Genomic DNA, 16,780 nt, shown 5'->3' with positions numbered 1-16,780 from the left:
GTTTAATGTTTGTCAAGTCCTTTACGTTTTAAAAATTGGCGTTCTTGTGCGACCTTCCCTCGTGTTTAATTGCAAGAATATAAAAGAAATTCTCCTCTCCTTCTGTCCTTATTTTCCCCCTGATTTATTAAGAAGTTATGGATGGTCTTTGCCATCTTCCAAGTTTTCTTGCCTTCATTTCCCCTTCATTATATACATTCACACTACTGAGATATTTTTGCCTGTGACTGACCCCGAGCCTAGACTGTAGGGACTGCCAGAGTTTCTGCCCCTCCAGCTGAGACAGAAAAGCAATTCAGTGATTGGCTTTAAAAAGGAATAATAAAGCATCCGAAGCACGGAAGAAAATATTTAATCAAGTGAGAAATGGAGGAGGAGAAGAGAGAGTGTTTATTTGCACAATGCATACTGCATTTTCCCGCCAATAGTAATAATATACAAGATTATTTTTCACTGCCTTTGTCTCGTCTACTTAAGCACTTGGTACTTACTGGATGACAACTCAATATCCCGCTATTTTCATTGCAAAGATAAATTGTATGGTTTCGTCTCCTTTTTTTGAGCAGCTTCACGTTTTAACAGTAGTTCTCTATGGATGAGACTCTTTGGAATTAGAGATTGCTTTAAAATAGGCTGTTGAACAAATACAAAATTGTTCCAAATTTTTTTTTTTTCGGAAAGAAAAATAATTACCTGAATTGATATTTTGAAGTGTGTTCTTTCTTTCTTCCGAATTATTTCCAAAATGTTGCCTGTACAGACTCATCTACTCGACGTTTTACATTATTCTGACCCGCTGATAAACCTTTCTCAGCTCTAAGGATACGTTTTTCTTTTGGAGGGGTAGCTCCTATACTTCATCAATGTTTCAAATAAACATAGAAACATAAAATAATAAAGACGTTTAATTGATTCTAGAGCAATAACGCTGGCCTTCATTTCCCAAACTATCATTATTCAGGAGTATAGATAGTTTCAGACGTGTTTATTTCAACTAATTCCTTCACTGGAATTTGAGAAAATTCTGTGAAAATGACATCGGGGGAAAGGAGGGGAACCCATGAACAATACATTGCCTTAAACAGGTCTGCAATTACTGACATCCTTTTACTCCCCCTAACAGGTTGCCAGATTGTCTCCCTTCCACTTTCTGAAAAACTATTCCTAGAAGACAGGAGGAAAAGAGAAAAGAAGTGGGGGGAGGGGCGGTGTTGAGGTGGAGTATGGGGGAGAAATTGGGGAGAAAGCCTAAAATCCTTAAAATAATACATCACTTCTGAAGTTGTGTCTGCTTTTCATCCTTGGATGAAATAGTTTTTTTAAAAAATGTATCTTTTTCACACACCCACGCACACACACACACGATAAAAATAATGAATATCAAAAACAAAAAAATTATATATAGAGAGAGAATAGGTTACATATAGCTGTATACTGAATATGCTTATCTGGATCTCCTCGTTTACTATATATAATATATGTGTCAATGTACACTAGCACATAGTACAAGAGACATGTATAATACGAATAACCGCATTATATGGGAGATATTTCATCCATATATAATAGCGCTTCCTTTAAATTAGATCAGATACTGCTTAAAGTCTCAAAAACCAAAATGTATTTCTAGATGTATATATGGTATGAAAAGAAGTAAATGGAGAAAAGATGGGTGTTCACTATTTTTGTCAATCTTCTTGGATGCTTAAGAAGCATCTCCAATATAAAGGGTGTTTTCCTCTTTCCTTTTAAAGTAGTTTATAAAGAGGTTTCTTAGGCCCGACGAATTAAACTCTTTTTTTTTTTAATCTATTCCAGGAGTTCCTAACCCTGTCCTGGGGACCCCCCCCCCCAGCCAGTCGGGTTTTCAGGATATCCACAATGAATATGCATGAAAGAAAATTTGCATGCACTGCCTCCATAACATGCAAATTTTCTCTCATGCATATTCATTGTGGATATCCTGAAAACCCGACTGGCTGGGGAGTCCCCAGGACAGGATTGGGAACCACTGATCTATTCCACTGAAACAGTGCCTGGAAGCTGCCTACTCAGTCTCAACCTTGAGATTTCTCGACTCTCTATCCTCTCCAAAGAAATAATAAAAATAGAACGTCTCTCTTTTTTTATTTTTTCACCCTGTGCTACAGCTGCTGGAGAAGGCAGTATTCTTTAGCAATTCTTTAGAATTGTCGTCTTAAAGGCAAATTAGCCAAATCAACCATTTCGTGCTTGAATGCAACCTCAGAGCAACACTCATGCAAAATCGGATTCAAACTGGAAAAAAAAAAAAGAGAGACAAAACTGGCGACCCGCTATGGGATGTTTATTTCGCGAAGCATATGCCTTCCTACCTTCATCTCTACCTATGCTCGTCGTTCTACAATCTTGGGATGGGCTTTCTGTCTGCATCTCTCTCATATGCCTCTGCATCTAGCTAGCTGTGCTGGTCCAATCACTCTCTCACACAGGTATATATATACACATTCCTACATATGCACAAGACATGCATGCACAAAACAATAATAATCAATGGAAATATCAAAACTCGGAACTTACACTTACCATTTTCTCTATCTAGAAGAATAACAAACAGCTCCGATGGCATATCTGCCCTCAGGCAAGGTACATAACTTTGAAACGACTGAAAGGATTCCTCATTATGCATTTCAAATCCTCTTCCAGATCTGCAAGCTCAGCATTTAAAGGATGATATTTCAGGTTACCAAGTGTAAAGGCATAGCAAAGCTTTTTTTTTATTCCATTACCTAAACATAAAATCATTTCCTCCCATCCAGTAGTTCCAGATTCAAGCAGTATGGCATTGTGGTTCATGTCCACAAGATGCTACACATGTTTACTCAAGCAAGTTCATGGATTAGCAGTTAAAGCAATAATATTATTATTATTATTATTATTATTATAAAATAACAATTTCCAAGTATAGTAGAAATTTGTGTGTGGAGGGAAAAGTCCTCTAAACTATAGACACCAGGGGTTTGTCCCGCTCTGTATCTTTTCCCTGCTTTCTCTAACCTCTTGGATTAAAGACCATGTACCTTGTTTGAGCCTCTGTACCGGCGCCATGAGGCAGGTTATTAATCAGATGTTCAATATACTTCTCAAGGGGCAGAATTTAATCACTAGAAACCGGATACAGTTTTAATCTTAATCTGAAATCATATTTTCATCTTGCACCAACCATGGCCATTACACACACACACACACAGTCACATACACACTCACACATACACTTTAAAAAAATTAAATTGAATACATTCATAATATGCAAACCTATCAGGACTTCAGGTGACTTTTAACCTCGCCTTCTGCACTTAAGGAAACTGCTCCGTAGAAAAAGCAAGATCAGTTTCTTATGCAGATCGTTTTTGTGCTGTATGAACCAATATTGAAGTATGCTTCATTCTAGTTGGCTTTTTATTTTGCTATATAACAAAAATGAGAACACAGAAGACAGCTCATCTTAGCTCTAAAATTTTGAAAGCGCTTAATAAAAGTTCATAAAACCGTGACCATCATATGTTTTGTTTGTTGCGGTAGTTAGACAAGATTTCCCAATACATTTATCAACTGGGATAGGTTAGAAGGATGCTTTCAAAACATTGCACTATTTGTAATCTAAGTAATAGATTGTGCATGGATTCAGTTTCCCTACAAAGCTTGCCCATTCAAATACCTCTCCACTCTTTTAATATAACATCAACGCTTGTGATTCTGATCTCTTAAAATGATTTTTTGTCTGTTATTTAAAAATATGGAAACAAATGTTTGGTGTAAAGGCAAAGGCATGAAAACTAAAATTTGACTCTCTTCACAAAAGATGTTTGCCCTATAGAAACAGTTATGATTACAGGGACCCAAACTCAACTTTTTTGTCCTTTGATAAAATAAATGTTTCAAAATGTATTACATTTTTTCAGTATTGTATTTCTTTCCTATGGAAAAAGAGGACAGAAAACTTGATCCCTTCCCTTCAGTTACTGGTTTCTCTGTGTTAGTGAGAATGCAAATTACACTATTTTTGTCACACCTATCTCAGTTATATTCAGTCCCTTTCTCGCCATTTTTCAAGTCCACTGTATTATTCTAATATAATTTGTAGTGTGTGTGTTTGTCTATACCTCTGTTTAAAAGGTATTTGCTGTCAGGTCAGTTATTATTTTCAGTGATTTCTATTGTTTGTTTCTCTACATTGCCTTTTTTTTCTGGGGAATAACTCAAAGTTTATAATCATTTACTGTTAGATAAAGATTTATCTTGCCATGAATAGAAAAAAAGAATAACCCTCCCCCCCAAAAAACGAACAAATGGAAGTTAATTTGATTTAAAAGGGTTTAATAGACAAATCCGAGTACCTACTTTTTTGCTTTCAAATTCATACATATTTTGTAAGTTCAAACAATAGGGCAAGTTTCATTTTTCTGATACAGATAATAGCTGCTATAAGTGCTGCTTTCTTTTTCAAAAAGGATGATAATTGGTTAACCAAGTATATATCACGGTAAAGGGAAAAACAATCTTTTGGGAAGAGTGTAGAAATAATGTATCGGTCAATCATTTCAGTTGAAATTTAAGAACATTTATCTCTTCATCTTAATTTTGTTTTATCTGTAAAGTAAAAGCGAGCTATTTTTTAAATTACTATTGTGCATGTTTATAACTTAATTTGTGTTGGTTTTCTTGCATTTTAAACTCATTGGTTTAGAAAAGAGAAACAAATGGCGGAACGTCTCTCTTTTAAGGTATAAATAACTGAAGATTAAACAGGAGAGCGTCTGAGGTTAAAATGAAAGCTTTATTGCAAAGTTCCCGTTTTCCAAATATTTTGACATTAGACTGGAAAGCAGAGAACGCCTTTGAAAATAATGTTCTACAGATTCTACCATCTAAAGGTTTTCTCCACTCTGGGCTGACCAAGCCAGCATAATGATGTGCCTGACTGTGAGCGGTGTAGAATCTGGCTATACAGTCTTATCTTTAATTCACTCTAAACTGTGTTTCCTTAGTCATTTCTTCATATCTCTGTTTTCTTTTATGTTAGCTAACAAAAATTGTTGTCAAAATAAGCGCTAGACCAGATGCCCTGCTTTGTAGTTGAAAAACTGAGATGGTGACTGTTCACCCATTACCAACAACGTTTTATGTTTTAAAAATCGGAAAGTGTACACACAGACACACAAATAATACTACAGAAATAATCGCTATTTTCTGCTTATCAAAAAGTGTAGGAAGATGATATGTAATAAGGAGGTAAATATAACAGCAATAGAATGCTTCACTATTTTCACTAGTCACAACGTCTCACCACAAGAATTGCTCAAGGCAACGCCGTCCAAACAGTAGAGATATGAAGTGCAGAGAAGGGATGATCACTTTATGCTTCTATATTTGGAAAATAATTTTAATGTCTTCCACAAAGTGAACAAAGACGCATGCAGTTTGTGCAGGGAGGGAGAGCTAAAGAACAATGTACTGGTCCATCAGATATATACTGGTTCAGAATTCCTCCGATGAGATTATGGACTATTATAATTTGCAGAGCCTTTGATCCTCTTCCCTTGACCATACTACCTACTTGGCGATTGACTTATTCAAGATTTACACTGGTTTTGCTACAGTGCAAAAATTATGCCAGATTTATCAACAAAAAAATCCCATTGGAAAATACTAGACTAAAACTGGTGCAATTTTTGCTCTGGCGCAAAAATGACGCAAAGCAGCTTCAAAGATTAGGGCGATTTAGTGTTAGAACTGAAGTGAATTATTTATTTATTTTTATTTATTTATTTATGTAAGCATTCTTATATACCGAGTTTCGTTGGGAACATCACCTCGGTTTACAGGTAACTTAATGCAGCAAGAGGTACTCCCATTTAGTAAATAAGGCCCATTTATTAAAAAAAAAAAAAAAAAAAAAAAATCAACGGTAAAGGGACGATTACAAATTCATCAGCTGCCTTTCTAACTTGGAAGATGTTACTTGTGACTTTTGCTTTTTCTATCTTATCAGAATTATATTACAATGCTGTTAGGGAACAACAACCTTGCTGACATTAGTTTGCATTGGACAAGAAGATTAAAAAAAAGTGGATTAGCTGTAATAATACTGTAAGGGTAAGTAGGAGAGCTGCAAAGAGGTAATAATACCAAACGTTAAAAAAAATATAAAATCTAGGGCAAGAAGTCCGTGCAATGCCTTCAACAACTCCCTAAAAAGGAAGTTAGTAATAATAAATAACCTTGCGCAAATAGTTTTTACATCTATTTATTGATTTTCTGTTTGTTACATTGCGCTCTTTTAACACGTTATTGATCCGGGGGGAAAAAAAGATAACTTATATTCAGATTGAGAAAATGATCTTTCATTTTTCTCGTTCCCAATAGCATTTTAAATGTTGCACTTTCCGCCAGTTCTACTGTTAGGGGGAGAACACACAGGTTAAAAGCAAAGTTTGAAAAGGTGACTTAATACAGGAATCCATTGATTATAGGAATGGAAAGCATTTCCTCCTCTGGAAATTAAAGCAATTGGAAACATATCGCAGCCTTTTCCTTCTCATTACATCTTCCATGGACTACAGATTAGCAAGTCGGTATATGGGATCCTAATTCATATCTGATCCCAGCTCACAACAGTGAGTCCACTGTGGACTCGCCCTCTTGCTCAATATGCGTACTGAGGTGCTACAATATCTAAGAATCCCGTATCGTTTGCAAGCGTAAAGGAAGAATACATTTTCACGAAGATTAATATCTGCACATTTTTTTTTCTTCACACCTTGCTTCGCAGTGGGATGGGTCCACATGCAGTCTTGTTTTCAAAGGAAAGAGGAACCGGCTTCTAGTTTAGCTGATTGATTTCTTCTCCGGTATTTTGATTGAGAGAACGGGGAGAGGATGAAAGTGTTTCCAATACTGAGACTAACGGACCCCCCCCCCCCCCCCCCCGCGCATGTTTGTATATGGACTCAACAGCACAACCAGGAGAAAAAAACACATTTAAGGGGGGGAGGGATGACACTCCTGTTAGCTAGAATTCTAGTTCGCTCTCTCCCTTTTAGCATAATAATTGAATTGCATAAAGTTTGGTGTCCCACTTACTGGTGAAAGCTCCTCTTATCTGACAGAGCAGTAGTGGAATCCGTTCTGCAGAAGGTGAGGGTATAATGTAAGATAGCAAAGGAAAGTGGTATTTGCATAGGCTGATTAAAAGCGCACTTATCTACGTTTTCCATATTGTATTAGACGTGCTCACGCCGCCACCTCCCAGGTCACCAGAGTCTGGCATCCCTCTCCGTACCGAGCTGCAGAAGAGATTCCGTTGCCGGCTGGTTTACAAAAAGGCAATTCGCACAAGGAAACATTTTCTGCCTGAATTTGCTTTTTGGAAACTCTAGCCGACAGTTCCGTAGACTATTTAATAATGTCGACCGCATTAAAATTATATCTGTTCCCAATCTTTTAAACCCATTTACCACCATTTGGAAGTAGCTATTAACATTTAAATAATAAAATGGGGGTTAACATGTTCGCTGAATGACCAGTGAGATGCAACGTGTAAGATGTTCTTAAAACTTCCATTTCTCTCATCTTTCCCTTCCCCCTGCCCCACAGATATTTCACATCTTTGCTTCTCCATCCATCTCTTCTGTCCTCCTTTGCCTTCCGCTTTTCCTCTGTCTCCCAATCTATTTATTTCACAATCAGTCTGTGAAGACAGAATTGTTATTTTTCCATATGTTGTATCTCTGGCCATGCTAACTTCTTATCTCCAAATCTTCATTAGTGATACCTGTGGCTTTTTAATCCCAGATGATAAGGCTAACGTTTGATTTCATTAAAACATTAGGCAATACCTCTTTCTTTAAATGTTCTACTCTCTGAAATAATATCCTGTTGAATATGAAGGTCCCAAGGTAATTTTCACATAAGGGCTTCTGTTGATATCTTTGCCTGCACTTTTGCTTTTGAAGCTGACCTGCTTCCTTTCCTTATTTCCTAAATTCCCAATTCCAGCTGAAAGAAAATAAGAAAACGAATCTTGAATAGTGTTTATCCCGTGTCCACTTTTCTATTCATCCCTGGTTCTAGGTGCACGTTGTAGCAAAAACTGGAAACGGGCTTGAAAAAGTCGCTATCCGGCTTAGTCTGCAGACATCTCTATGAAGTTACATTTTTATTTGAAACTATAGGTACCGGGGTACCTGAAAGTCGCATCCCCGGCATTTATCTATATTTATACAAGCGTTGTTGGTTGTTTTTTTTTTAATTGTGCCTTTTGTTGGCCATTTCCTTTCCATTTTCCGCGTTAGGAAGGGAGATTGGTGGATTATATGACCTGTAACTGTTGTATGGGCAGGAGTCAGACAAATTCAAAGAAGCCATATCAAGGCGAGTTGGACCTCAAGCTTATTAAAAAGAGGGATGTGTCTTTAAGGCTTTTTTTTTTTTTTTAACTCTGGAAACATTCTCAAAGCCCTGAAAACGTTTTACACTCACTCTGGTCTTGATTCACTAAGGATATTTCTCATAGGCTGAGAATGGTCCTAAAGAATTAATGCCATTCCGTGCCACCGAGCAAATACGTAAGGTCCTAGTTTTCCAAACATTTTTCCCATAAGCACAAAAGTAATGCAGAGTCTGGGAGCTGGGTTTCTCTAGTGAACCGGATCCACAGTAGACTTATTAAAAACGTGATTTGTGGGACTTTTCTCATACCCTGCCTTTTTGCACCGCATTGTCAGTCTCTGTTCTTGTCCCTTGCCCCTTCCTGCCTTAGTGGGTTTTGTTTAAAGACCGAACAGGACACCAATGCTGACTCTTATTGTAATGTATGTGATTGCTGAATCGAAACTATTTATTGTTTTCAAAAGCCAGCTCTCTCACTATCTCCTTAATTCTTTTTTGAGGGGGTCAACATCATTTAACTATATCATGCGCCATATTTTCATTTCCTGTCTACAGCAATTATATTTTGGCAGATTTTTTCTAATTTTCTCTTTATTTGGTTAAAGAAAAGCAGCATATCTAAAACATGTCTCCCAAAAATGCAATATCTCATAGCACTTTCATCATATCAAGGCTCAAAGAGCGTATTTATGACTTTGGCGCCGTTTAGTAAGATTTAATAACAAAAAAAGCAAACAAAAACCAGAGAACACCATGGGGAAGCTATGATGTTAGCACTAACAAACTCTACCACAGGCAAAAACATTTCAGACAGCATCATCTGAGGACATTTATAGTGTTTAGGTGGTACATCCCTCACAATATTTCAAGTATTTTTAGGTTTTCAAAAAGTCTCAGTTGTGTGACATTCTCCACCTAAGACCTAGATTTGTCATTTTGCTATAAATATAGCAAAAATAGTGCCCACCATAAAAAAAAAAGGGGGGGGGGGCATGATTAAGGTAATTTCCAAGATACCATAAACTGTGTTTGAGAAGTGCCCACACAGGCTTTTACCACAGGTTGAGAGTTCAGTGTACAAAGATCATCTTTGTGTATCTTTCCTCACCCCAAATCACATCAGATCTTCACTGATGTGTAATGTGCTGTTCCTACCTCTGACTGTGCATGTAAAAATGCCCCCCAAAATCTAGGCCACCATCAAAACCTCACCCCGAGTTACTAGTTGCCCCTCCTACAGTGATATAAAAAGTTGAGTAATAGGTGTTCCTTCCCAGAGTCTCTCTCTCTCTCCCTCTCCATCTCGAAATGGGATTTGTGATTTTTATCACAAATCCTGTTTCGTGCATAATGCCAGGAAAAAAAAGGTGTAGTTATTTCTGGTGTTAAAACCCACGATAACGTGTGTTATGATATTGCAACGCTAAGCACCCCTCATTTTAATTTACTTCACCCTAACTCTTCCCAAACTCCTCCCATTTGGGGAAAATTTTAAAATTTGCATACGCGTCTCGCATTGTGTTATTTATCGTGGACATTATGGTGTCATCGTGGGCGTTAGGGCCCTAACGCCCATGATTTGATAAATACACTGTAAGTCAGATGGGGCAGCCAAACTCGCAGTATTTTGGTTATTTTTTTAACTTTTTTCTATTCCAATTCATTAAATTATCTAGAATCTATGAGTAATACATATTGACCCAATGACTGTAATTTGACTTTCCTTAAAAAAATGGACATTTTAGGGCTCCTTTCCAAAGCTGATTGCTAAAGCAAAGGTGAGCTGTGCTATATAGTACTGGTTTGTATAAATTGATCACCAGATCAAAGGTTAGATGTACTAAGCATTTTTCCCCATGGAGGAAGAATGGGAGAAAAAACTTAAAGGTGAATTTGAAAAGCCCAACGTGTGCATCAATCAGGGGATGTGTGAATATGTCAGGCTGGTGCATGCTAAGTGGATTTTAAAAGCTGCCCGGATACCTGCATTCTTGCTGCTGCATGCACAAATGGAAAGTTTCCAAAAAGGGGCAGGGCTGGGCATGGTCTGGGTGGGGCACGGGTGTTCCAGGATTTTACCAGGAAATGTGCACCATAAATACTTATGAGCACTGGCGCACCCCAGGGTCCCCAGCCACGTAACTTTATTTCTGCTAGGCAGATCACAGGGGTTTTAAAGGTCAGGGCTAACAGTGGGGAAGGGAGGCTATTAAACTAAGTGGGTATGGAAGTCTCTCACTTAACTGGGTGAATTGGTAAAACTGGCAATGGCATCGGTGCACATACATTTTAAAATCCCCCCACTTACACAGTAGAATTGGCGTTTGCATGCACAGGTGTGCACCCACTTAACATTGAATGTACATGTGCATGTAATCAGGCTATTTTATAACATGCATGCATACACACATGTATGTTATAAAATAGCCATGTCACTGGGCACGGGCTGATGAATGCTCACACATGTGTGCTCACGCACCACTTTGAAAGTTATCATCCCTGTGACTCAGGACCAACGTGGAAAAAAAACCCCTTTGATACATCTGACCTCAGTGGATTAATAAATATTTAGCACTATTAAGGCACTATAGACTAGCTGGGTCCAATGCCAGCACTATAAATATCACCAGACCAGCATCAACCTCAGTCCTGTAGACCTGAGATTGGTGGAAAAATCTGTTTGTTTTTTCTCACCAGTTTCTAAAATGAATGAAAGTCTACAAAACTTCCTTATGTGAACATTTTTGAGGGATAAACCTGACACTTTGAAAAAAAAAAAGACATAAGTTTTGCAAGCAAGTTTGCTCTTGTTGTTCAGATCAGGGTAATTATTCTTGCATATACTGTTATGCAGCCTGCCTGCCTGGTACACCTTAATTTTAATATTAAAATCAGGATGCACCAATAAGATACACAAATTTCTATTAGTGATTTTTTTTATAAATAATTCCTTTTTTCCAGCACTCTTTGCCTGAATGCAGGCTTTGTAGATAAAGTCAGTACGTTAGGGTTGGTGCTAAGGCTTTATCCCTGCTCTCTTCACTTTCCAATCCTGCCAGTGGTCTTTCCACTCTAGACTCCATGTTTGTGACTAAGCGGAAAATGCAAGAAATGGCTGGGTAAGGCAAGTGAGTCTAATCTTCTTTTCATTAGAGTTACTTGCCCTACTTAGCCATTCCTTGCATTTTCCATCTAGGTGAGCACAGTGGCAGGATTGACGAGTGAAGTGAAATCATCTGTCCTTTGGGGAGAGATAGATCATTTGCTTTAACCCAACTCATGGAAGCTATTCAGGAGATATCTGCATGGTTCTTGGGAAACAAGCTTGTTTTGAATGAAGGAACATAAAAATGGCCTTTTCAACAACAATAGCTCAGATTTTGAAGGATTCATTTTAAGTTTATTCAACTGCAACCAGATAACAATAATCTCCAGTCCTTGACTCAAGCTAGCCAATGGCCAAAAAAACCCCTGAGTGCCATTGGCATAAATAAAAGCCTCCGGAACATGAACTCAAATGATCTTTGCCAGGGAAGCAGGAAAATATTGAAAAGGGTTAGAGTCAAAGTGACACTTGTGGAATTCCAAATGGAATTTTATGAGGGGTGATAATGAAGACCCAACAAGTACTTGTTTCCTATTTTTAAGGAAAGATTGGAGCCAATCTAGAAAAGCTTGGGTGATCCCAATAGATTAAAGTTTACAGAGCTGGTGGAACCCACTGTGCAAACTGTGCAGTTGCCCAGGGCGGAAGCTCACAAGGAGCGGTGGCCTGGCAAACAGGGGTCAAAGCTTAAGAAGAAGGCCACAAGCTGTTGGCAGAGCCCAACCCACTGGTGGATGAAGAAGATGAGAGGCTGCAGGGCCACTGGTGGGGCCCAACCTGCTGCAAGCTGAAGAAGAAGAGAAGTGTATGTGTGTGTGTATGTTTCTGAGTTTGAGAAAGAGGGTGTGCATGCATGCATGCATGTGTGTGTGTGTCTGAGCATGTGAATGAGAGATGGAGCACATGTTTGTATTTCTGTGAGAGTGTGGGTGTATGAACCTGTATATGAGAGAGGGAGCACGTGTGTGTGTGTGTGTGCATGTCTGAGTGTGAGCATGTGAGTGAGAGAGGGAACACAAGTATGTGTGTATCTGAGAGCATGTGTTTGAGAGCGCATAACTCTTATGTGCAAAAGCGCTCACCTTGGGTCCCTATCCACGTAGCTTTACTTCAGCTGTGAATGGTATGTAAGTAGAAAAATAAAAAAAATCTTGCCTAGTCAGCAGGGATTTAAGGGTGGGGCAGGTAGAAGTAAAGAAAGGCAGGCTAGCTAGGGGAGTATGGAAGTCTGATAGTTTAACTGGATAAACTGTGAACGGCCTGAAGAAACGGGTATTGGCATCGCCGCACGCATCTCCTAAAATCCCCTCCACTTATGCGCTTGAGACGGCATTTGCGCACACATCAATATAAAATCGTGCGCGCATGTACATTTGGGTAGTTTATTTTATAACATGCACCCATAAACACGCACATGTTATGAAATTGGCGCATCCATGTGCGTGCACCGGCAAACGTGCACACATGTTCACATGTACATCGCTTTGAAAGTTACTGCTTTAGGGTTTGTGTTGCGTGTGTACACTTAGCTCTTCAAATCCAGTCCATTGTTACTCAGTCTCCTCACGCTGTAGAGCCTTGATAAATTTTGCCTCTGGCTTCTGGATCTTTGTGGGTGCTATCTGTAGTTTGGTTCTCCCAGCCATCTCCTTGTCTGTTGCAGGTTTCCTGACAATCTTTAAATAACATAAAACGTGTTCCCTAATTACTCTATCGGGTCCCCCCCCCCCTCCTCCGAAGATGTACTGCTGGTGTGGCTACATTTGGTGGCTTTGCCATCTAATTGAACTTGTCCTAGCTTAGTGAAGAAATAAAAATATAACTAAGGGACCCTACTCTGGCTAAAAGAGGGAATTAGCAATGTCTTGTACACTCTTGTGGTTTCTTACATTCTCTATTACACCCTTCCACACTCTTTCTGCACTTTATTTCTGTGGTTCAGAAGGGAAGTGAGTTCCAGGACAGATATATTTTATTCAGAAATAGAAGATGAAAATAGTCCACTCTCCTTGCCTTTCTTTCCTCACTCACACCTTTCTGTTCTTGTCTCTGCTCTTCAGATTGTCAGAGCTGATGCAGTTTTAATTATTCTTAATAGTAGCTATCCTGGCCATAAATAAGCAGATAGCAGTTAATGTCTCTCTCCAAGGCAAATGCCATTGATGTCGGTTTCTCAAACTGTCCTATACTTTTCTTCAGGTGTTTTCACAATTTAGGAAGATTTTCATTGGAGTTAGACACAGGATCCCCTCCAGCACTTTCCTTCTGTGCAGAATTTTGCTGTCATTTAACGTAACCACTCTGATAACATGAATATTAACTCCAGCCACCTGGCTGCAATTTTGTGTCATCTCTCAGCTTACTCCTCCTTCTGCTGAAACTCAGGGTTAAGCGGGCACTTAAAACAACCACCTGAATGAACTCAGAAAGTTTATGGCAAAAAACTCATAAAGAGCACACAATTAAATCAAAGTGTGATTTTAAAATTATTTTTCTTTCACACAATATCTTCTTTCAGCAGTTCTATCTCAATTAAATCAAGGAAAAGAAGTACATGGCCCAGTTGTATTTGCAAGTATCTGTCTGTCCTGCAACTTACCTGGAGTTCCTAGGGTAAAATACTCTCAAAACAACTTAATTCACTCTTAAACATGAGACATTAACAAGTTTGCTCAATTCCCTCTGTATTTCACAATATTGAACACAAAAACAGGCCCTATGAAAGGAGCAGAGCTTGCTCTCTTCTGTGTCCAGTCTCTCTCTCCATGAGCTAAAGCTCTTACCAGATAATGGGGAAATGTAATTTGCATACGCTTTAGCATGGAATTCCTCTCAGATCTACCTTTAGCTGGACTGACATAGCAAACTGACAATCAAAATCTGCAGCCCTGCTCCTCCTTCTCTGCTCACTCTACTTCAGACCTGCCCATACCTTGTAATTGGATGGGGGAGAGGAAGATAAAAAACAACTCACAGCTGATTCCTCACCTCCTGGGAGGCTTCTAAGTTTCATGGACTTTCTCTGTTCCTGCCAGCACTGATAACATGATGCTGTTGTTTTTTATTCCCTGCAGCCTGTCACTGCCTGCACTTAAAGAAACTTGGCACAAAGCTCCAGTTTGAACCACAATAGTCTTCTTCCCTCCTCAGGTAGCCACATACTCAGTGAGAAGAAAGAAAAACATGCCATCTCCTAGCAATGTTTTCTTACAGCCCCAGGACTCAGGTCAGTAAAAAAATATTTTCTTTACCACCTTATTTTATATTTTAACCCCTGTTTATATTTTGAAACATTTAATTGGTGTTAAGAAATTTAAAAAAATGTGTATAAGTTTTTATTTATTGGATGTTTTAATCATCAACTGTTTTGAATTGCTTATTTCATTATTTGTATGGTTTTACTATTATGATTGATGTTTTACATTTCTTGATTTTATTGTTTGATATTTTATGAGGAATGTTAATGTTTCTGTTTTTGGATTTTTGTACTGCATAAACCATCTGCCTTTTGCGGTTTCTAGTTCAGTTTTTGTCTGTACATTTATATTTATACTTATGGTCTCTTTATTCTGTATCTGGTGATGATCTGTCTGTGTTCTGCATATGTGACGGAGGTGAGGTATTCTGATAGCTTGTAGTTTCTGCTTAGGGGTCTATAGCAGCCTGGCCTGTTCTGTTTTCCTAATATTTATTGTATTTATTTGATTTGTATTTATAAAAATCTTCTAACTCACATATTCCATGAGTTGGTTCACAATGGCTTACAACATACATACATAATAGATTAAAAACAAACTAAAAACAATTACAAATTCATGGCCAGATTCATTGAGGCTTTTCTCCCATTTTGTGTCTATGGGAAAAACTCTTAGTGAATCAGGTACTCAGAGAAAGAGAGAAAAAAAACCTTAAAAGAGAAAAGGACCCCCAAGACTGAAATGCTTGTTCAGGCAAAGAGTTCCATAGTTGGAGACCTGCCACTGAGAAAGCTCTGTTTCTCGTGATTATAAGCCTAGCAATTTTGACAGTAGGTATTTCAAGAAAAGTTTTATCCATGTAACGCAATTGATGTGTAGGTTTGTATAATCTAAGAATTGACGCAAGCGAGAGTGAAGATTCATTGGTTAACAGATTGTAAATCATACTCTAGACTTTGTAGCTTGACCTCCAAATGATGGGCAGCCAGTGCAATTTCATAAAAGCAGGGGTTATGTGTTCTTTTTGTTTGCATCCTGTTAAGAGCCTAGCTGCAGCATTTTGAACAATGTGAAGGGGACATATAGCTGAGAGAGAAAGGCCTAAATAGAGATAACTACAGTAATCCAGAGAATTAAGAATTAGAACTTGCAATAATGAATGAAAATCCTGCTCTTCTAAAGAAAGGTTTTAAATTCTTTAGAAGATGCAGTTTATAAGACAATGATCATAACTATATTAGTAATGTGTTTTTCCATAGATAGTGTACAATCAATTATAACTCCCAAATTTCTAACCACCTGTTTTATAGGAAGTTGTTGACCTGGGAGTGTAAGCGAAATTTGAAGTGGGAGAGCCGGGTCTTTTATAGATGAAAGTAGGATTATTTCCGTTTTTGCAAGATTCAGTTGGAGTCTGTGGTATGTTAACCATTGTTTAACTGAATGTATACTAAGGGAGACTAAGTTCATAGTTTTGGATAAAAAAGTAGAGAACGGGAAGAAAAATAGTATGTCATCCGCCTAAAATTGGCACTTAAACATGATAAGTTGCAGCCTGGGGACACCTCAGATGTAGTGAACTCCTCTACCAAAGGCACTATGGCCAGGATGACAAAGTCCAAATGGTCTTCATCTTGGGAAGTCCATTCCTTGGGTCCAGCTTCAGGGTCCAGATGCACCCGTTGGTGATGGATAACAATTCCATCTCTCCCATGTTCTTGGCATCTCAATGTTCCACCTAGTCAGCCTACGACACAGCCTACTTGCTGGCACTGGATAGCGATGGTAACTCGGGCATAGGAATCAGCTTGGAACCTAAAGCTTCCTCATGCAAGTGTTGTACTAGCTGGCCCTGCCCTCTTCTGCTCATCAGAGTTCTTGATGGAGTCTTTCTCCCAGCATCTGGTATATGGCCTGCACTCTGGGCCTGACCAATGACTCTCTGGAACTGCCGTAGAGGTCCTTCTGCCTCTCCGTCTACTGTTGTCTCACTCTGGTCCACCTCCGGCTTTTTAGGGAGATTAGTTGGGTGTTTCCGTGGTATTCA

General features: G+C 38.6%; 1 protein-coding gene and 1 long non-coding RNA gene across 4 annotated transcripts in view; one reads left to right on the top strand and one right to left on the bottom strand.

The window, feature by feature from the left end:
- The window catches only part of TBX5 (T-box transcription factor 5), a 62,655-nt gene extending 61,943 nt beyond the window's left edge, over positions 1–712 (bottom strand). For all 3 annotated transcript variants that reach the window (XM_029619279.1, XM_029619281.1, XM_029619282.1), the window contains exon 1: positions 694–712. The gene's annotated coding sequence lies outside the window, so the exon portion shown is untranslated. The remainder of the gene's footprint in view (positions 1–693) is intronic.
- Positions 1–16,780, top strand: part of LOC115100641 — a 35,274-nt gene that overhangs the window by 1,072 nt on the left and 17,422 nt on the right. The window contains exon 2 of the long non-coding RNA XR_003859152.1: positions 14,611–14,762. This is a non-coding gene — a long non-coding RNA (uncharacterized LOC115100641). The remainder of the gene's footprint in view (positions 1–14,610; positions 14,763–16,780) is intronic.

This window comes from Rhinatrema bivittatum, chromosome 11, assembly GCF_901001135.1.
Source record: "Rhinatrema bivittatum chromosome 11, aRhiBiv1.1, whole genome shotgun sequence".
In the NCBI taxonomy this organism is placed as follows: Eukaryota; Metazoa; Chordata; class Amphibia; order Gymnophiona; family Rhinatrematidae; genus Rhinatrema; species Rhinatrema bivittatum.
This window is presented reverse-complemented; position numbering and strand designations above follow the sequence as displayed.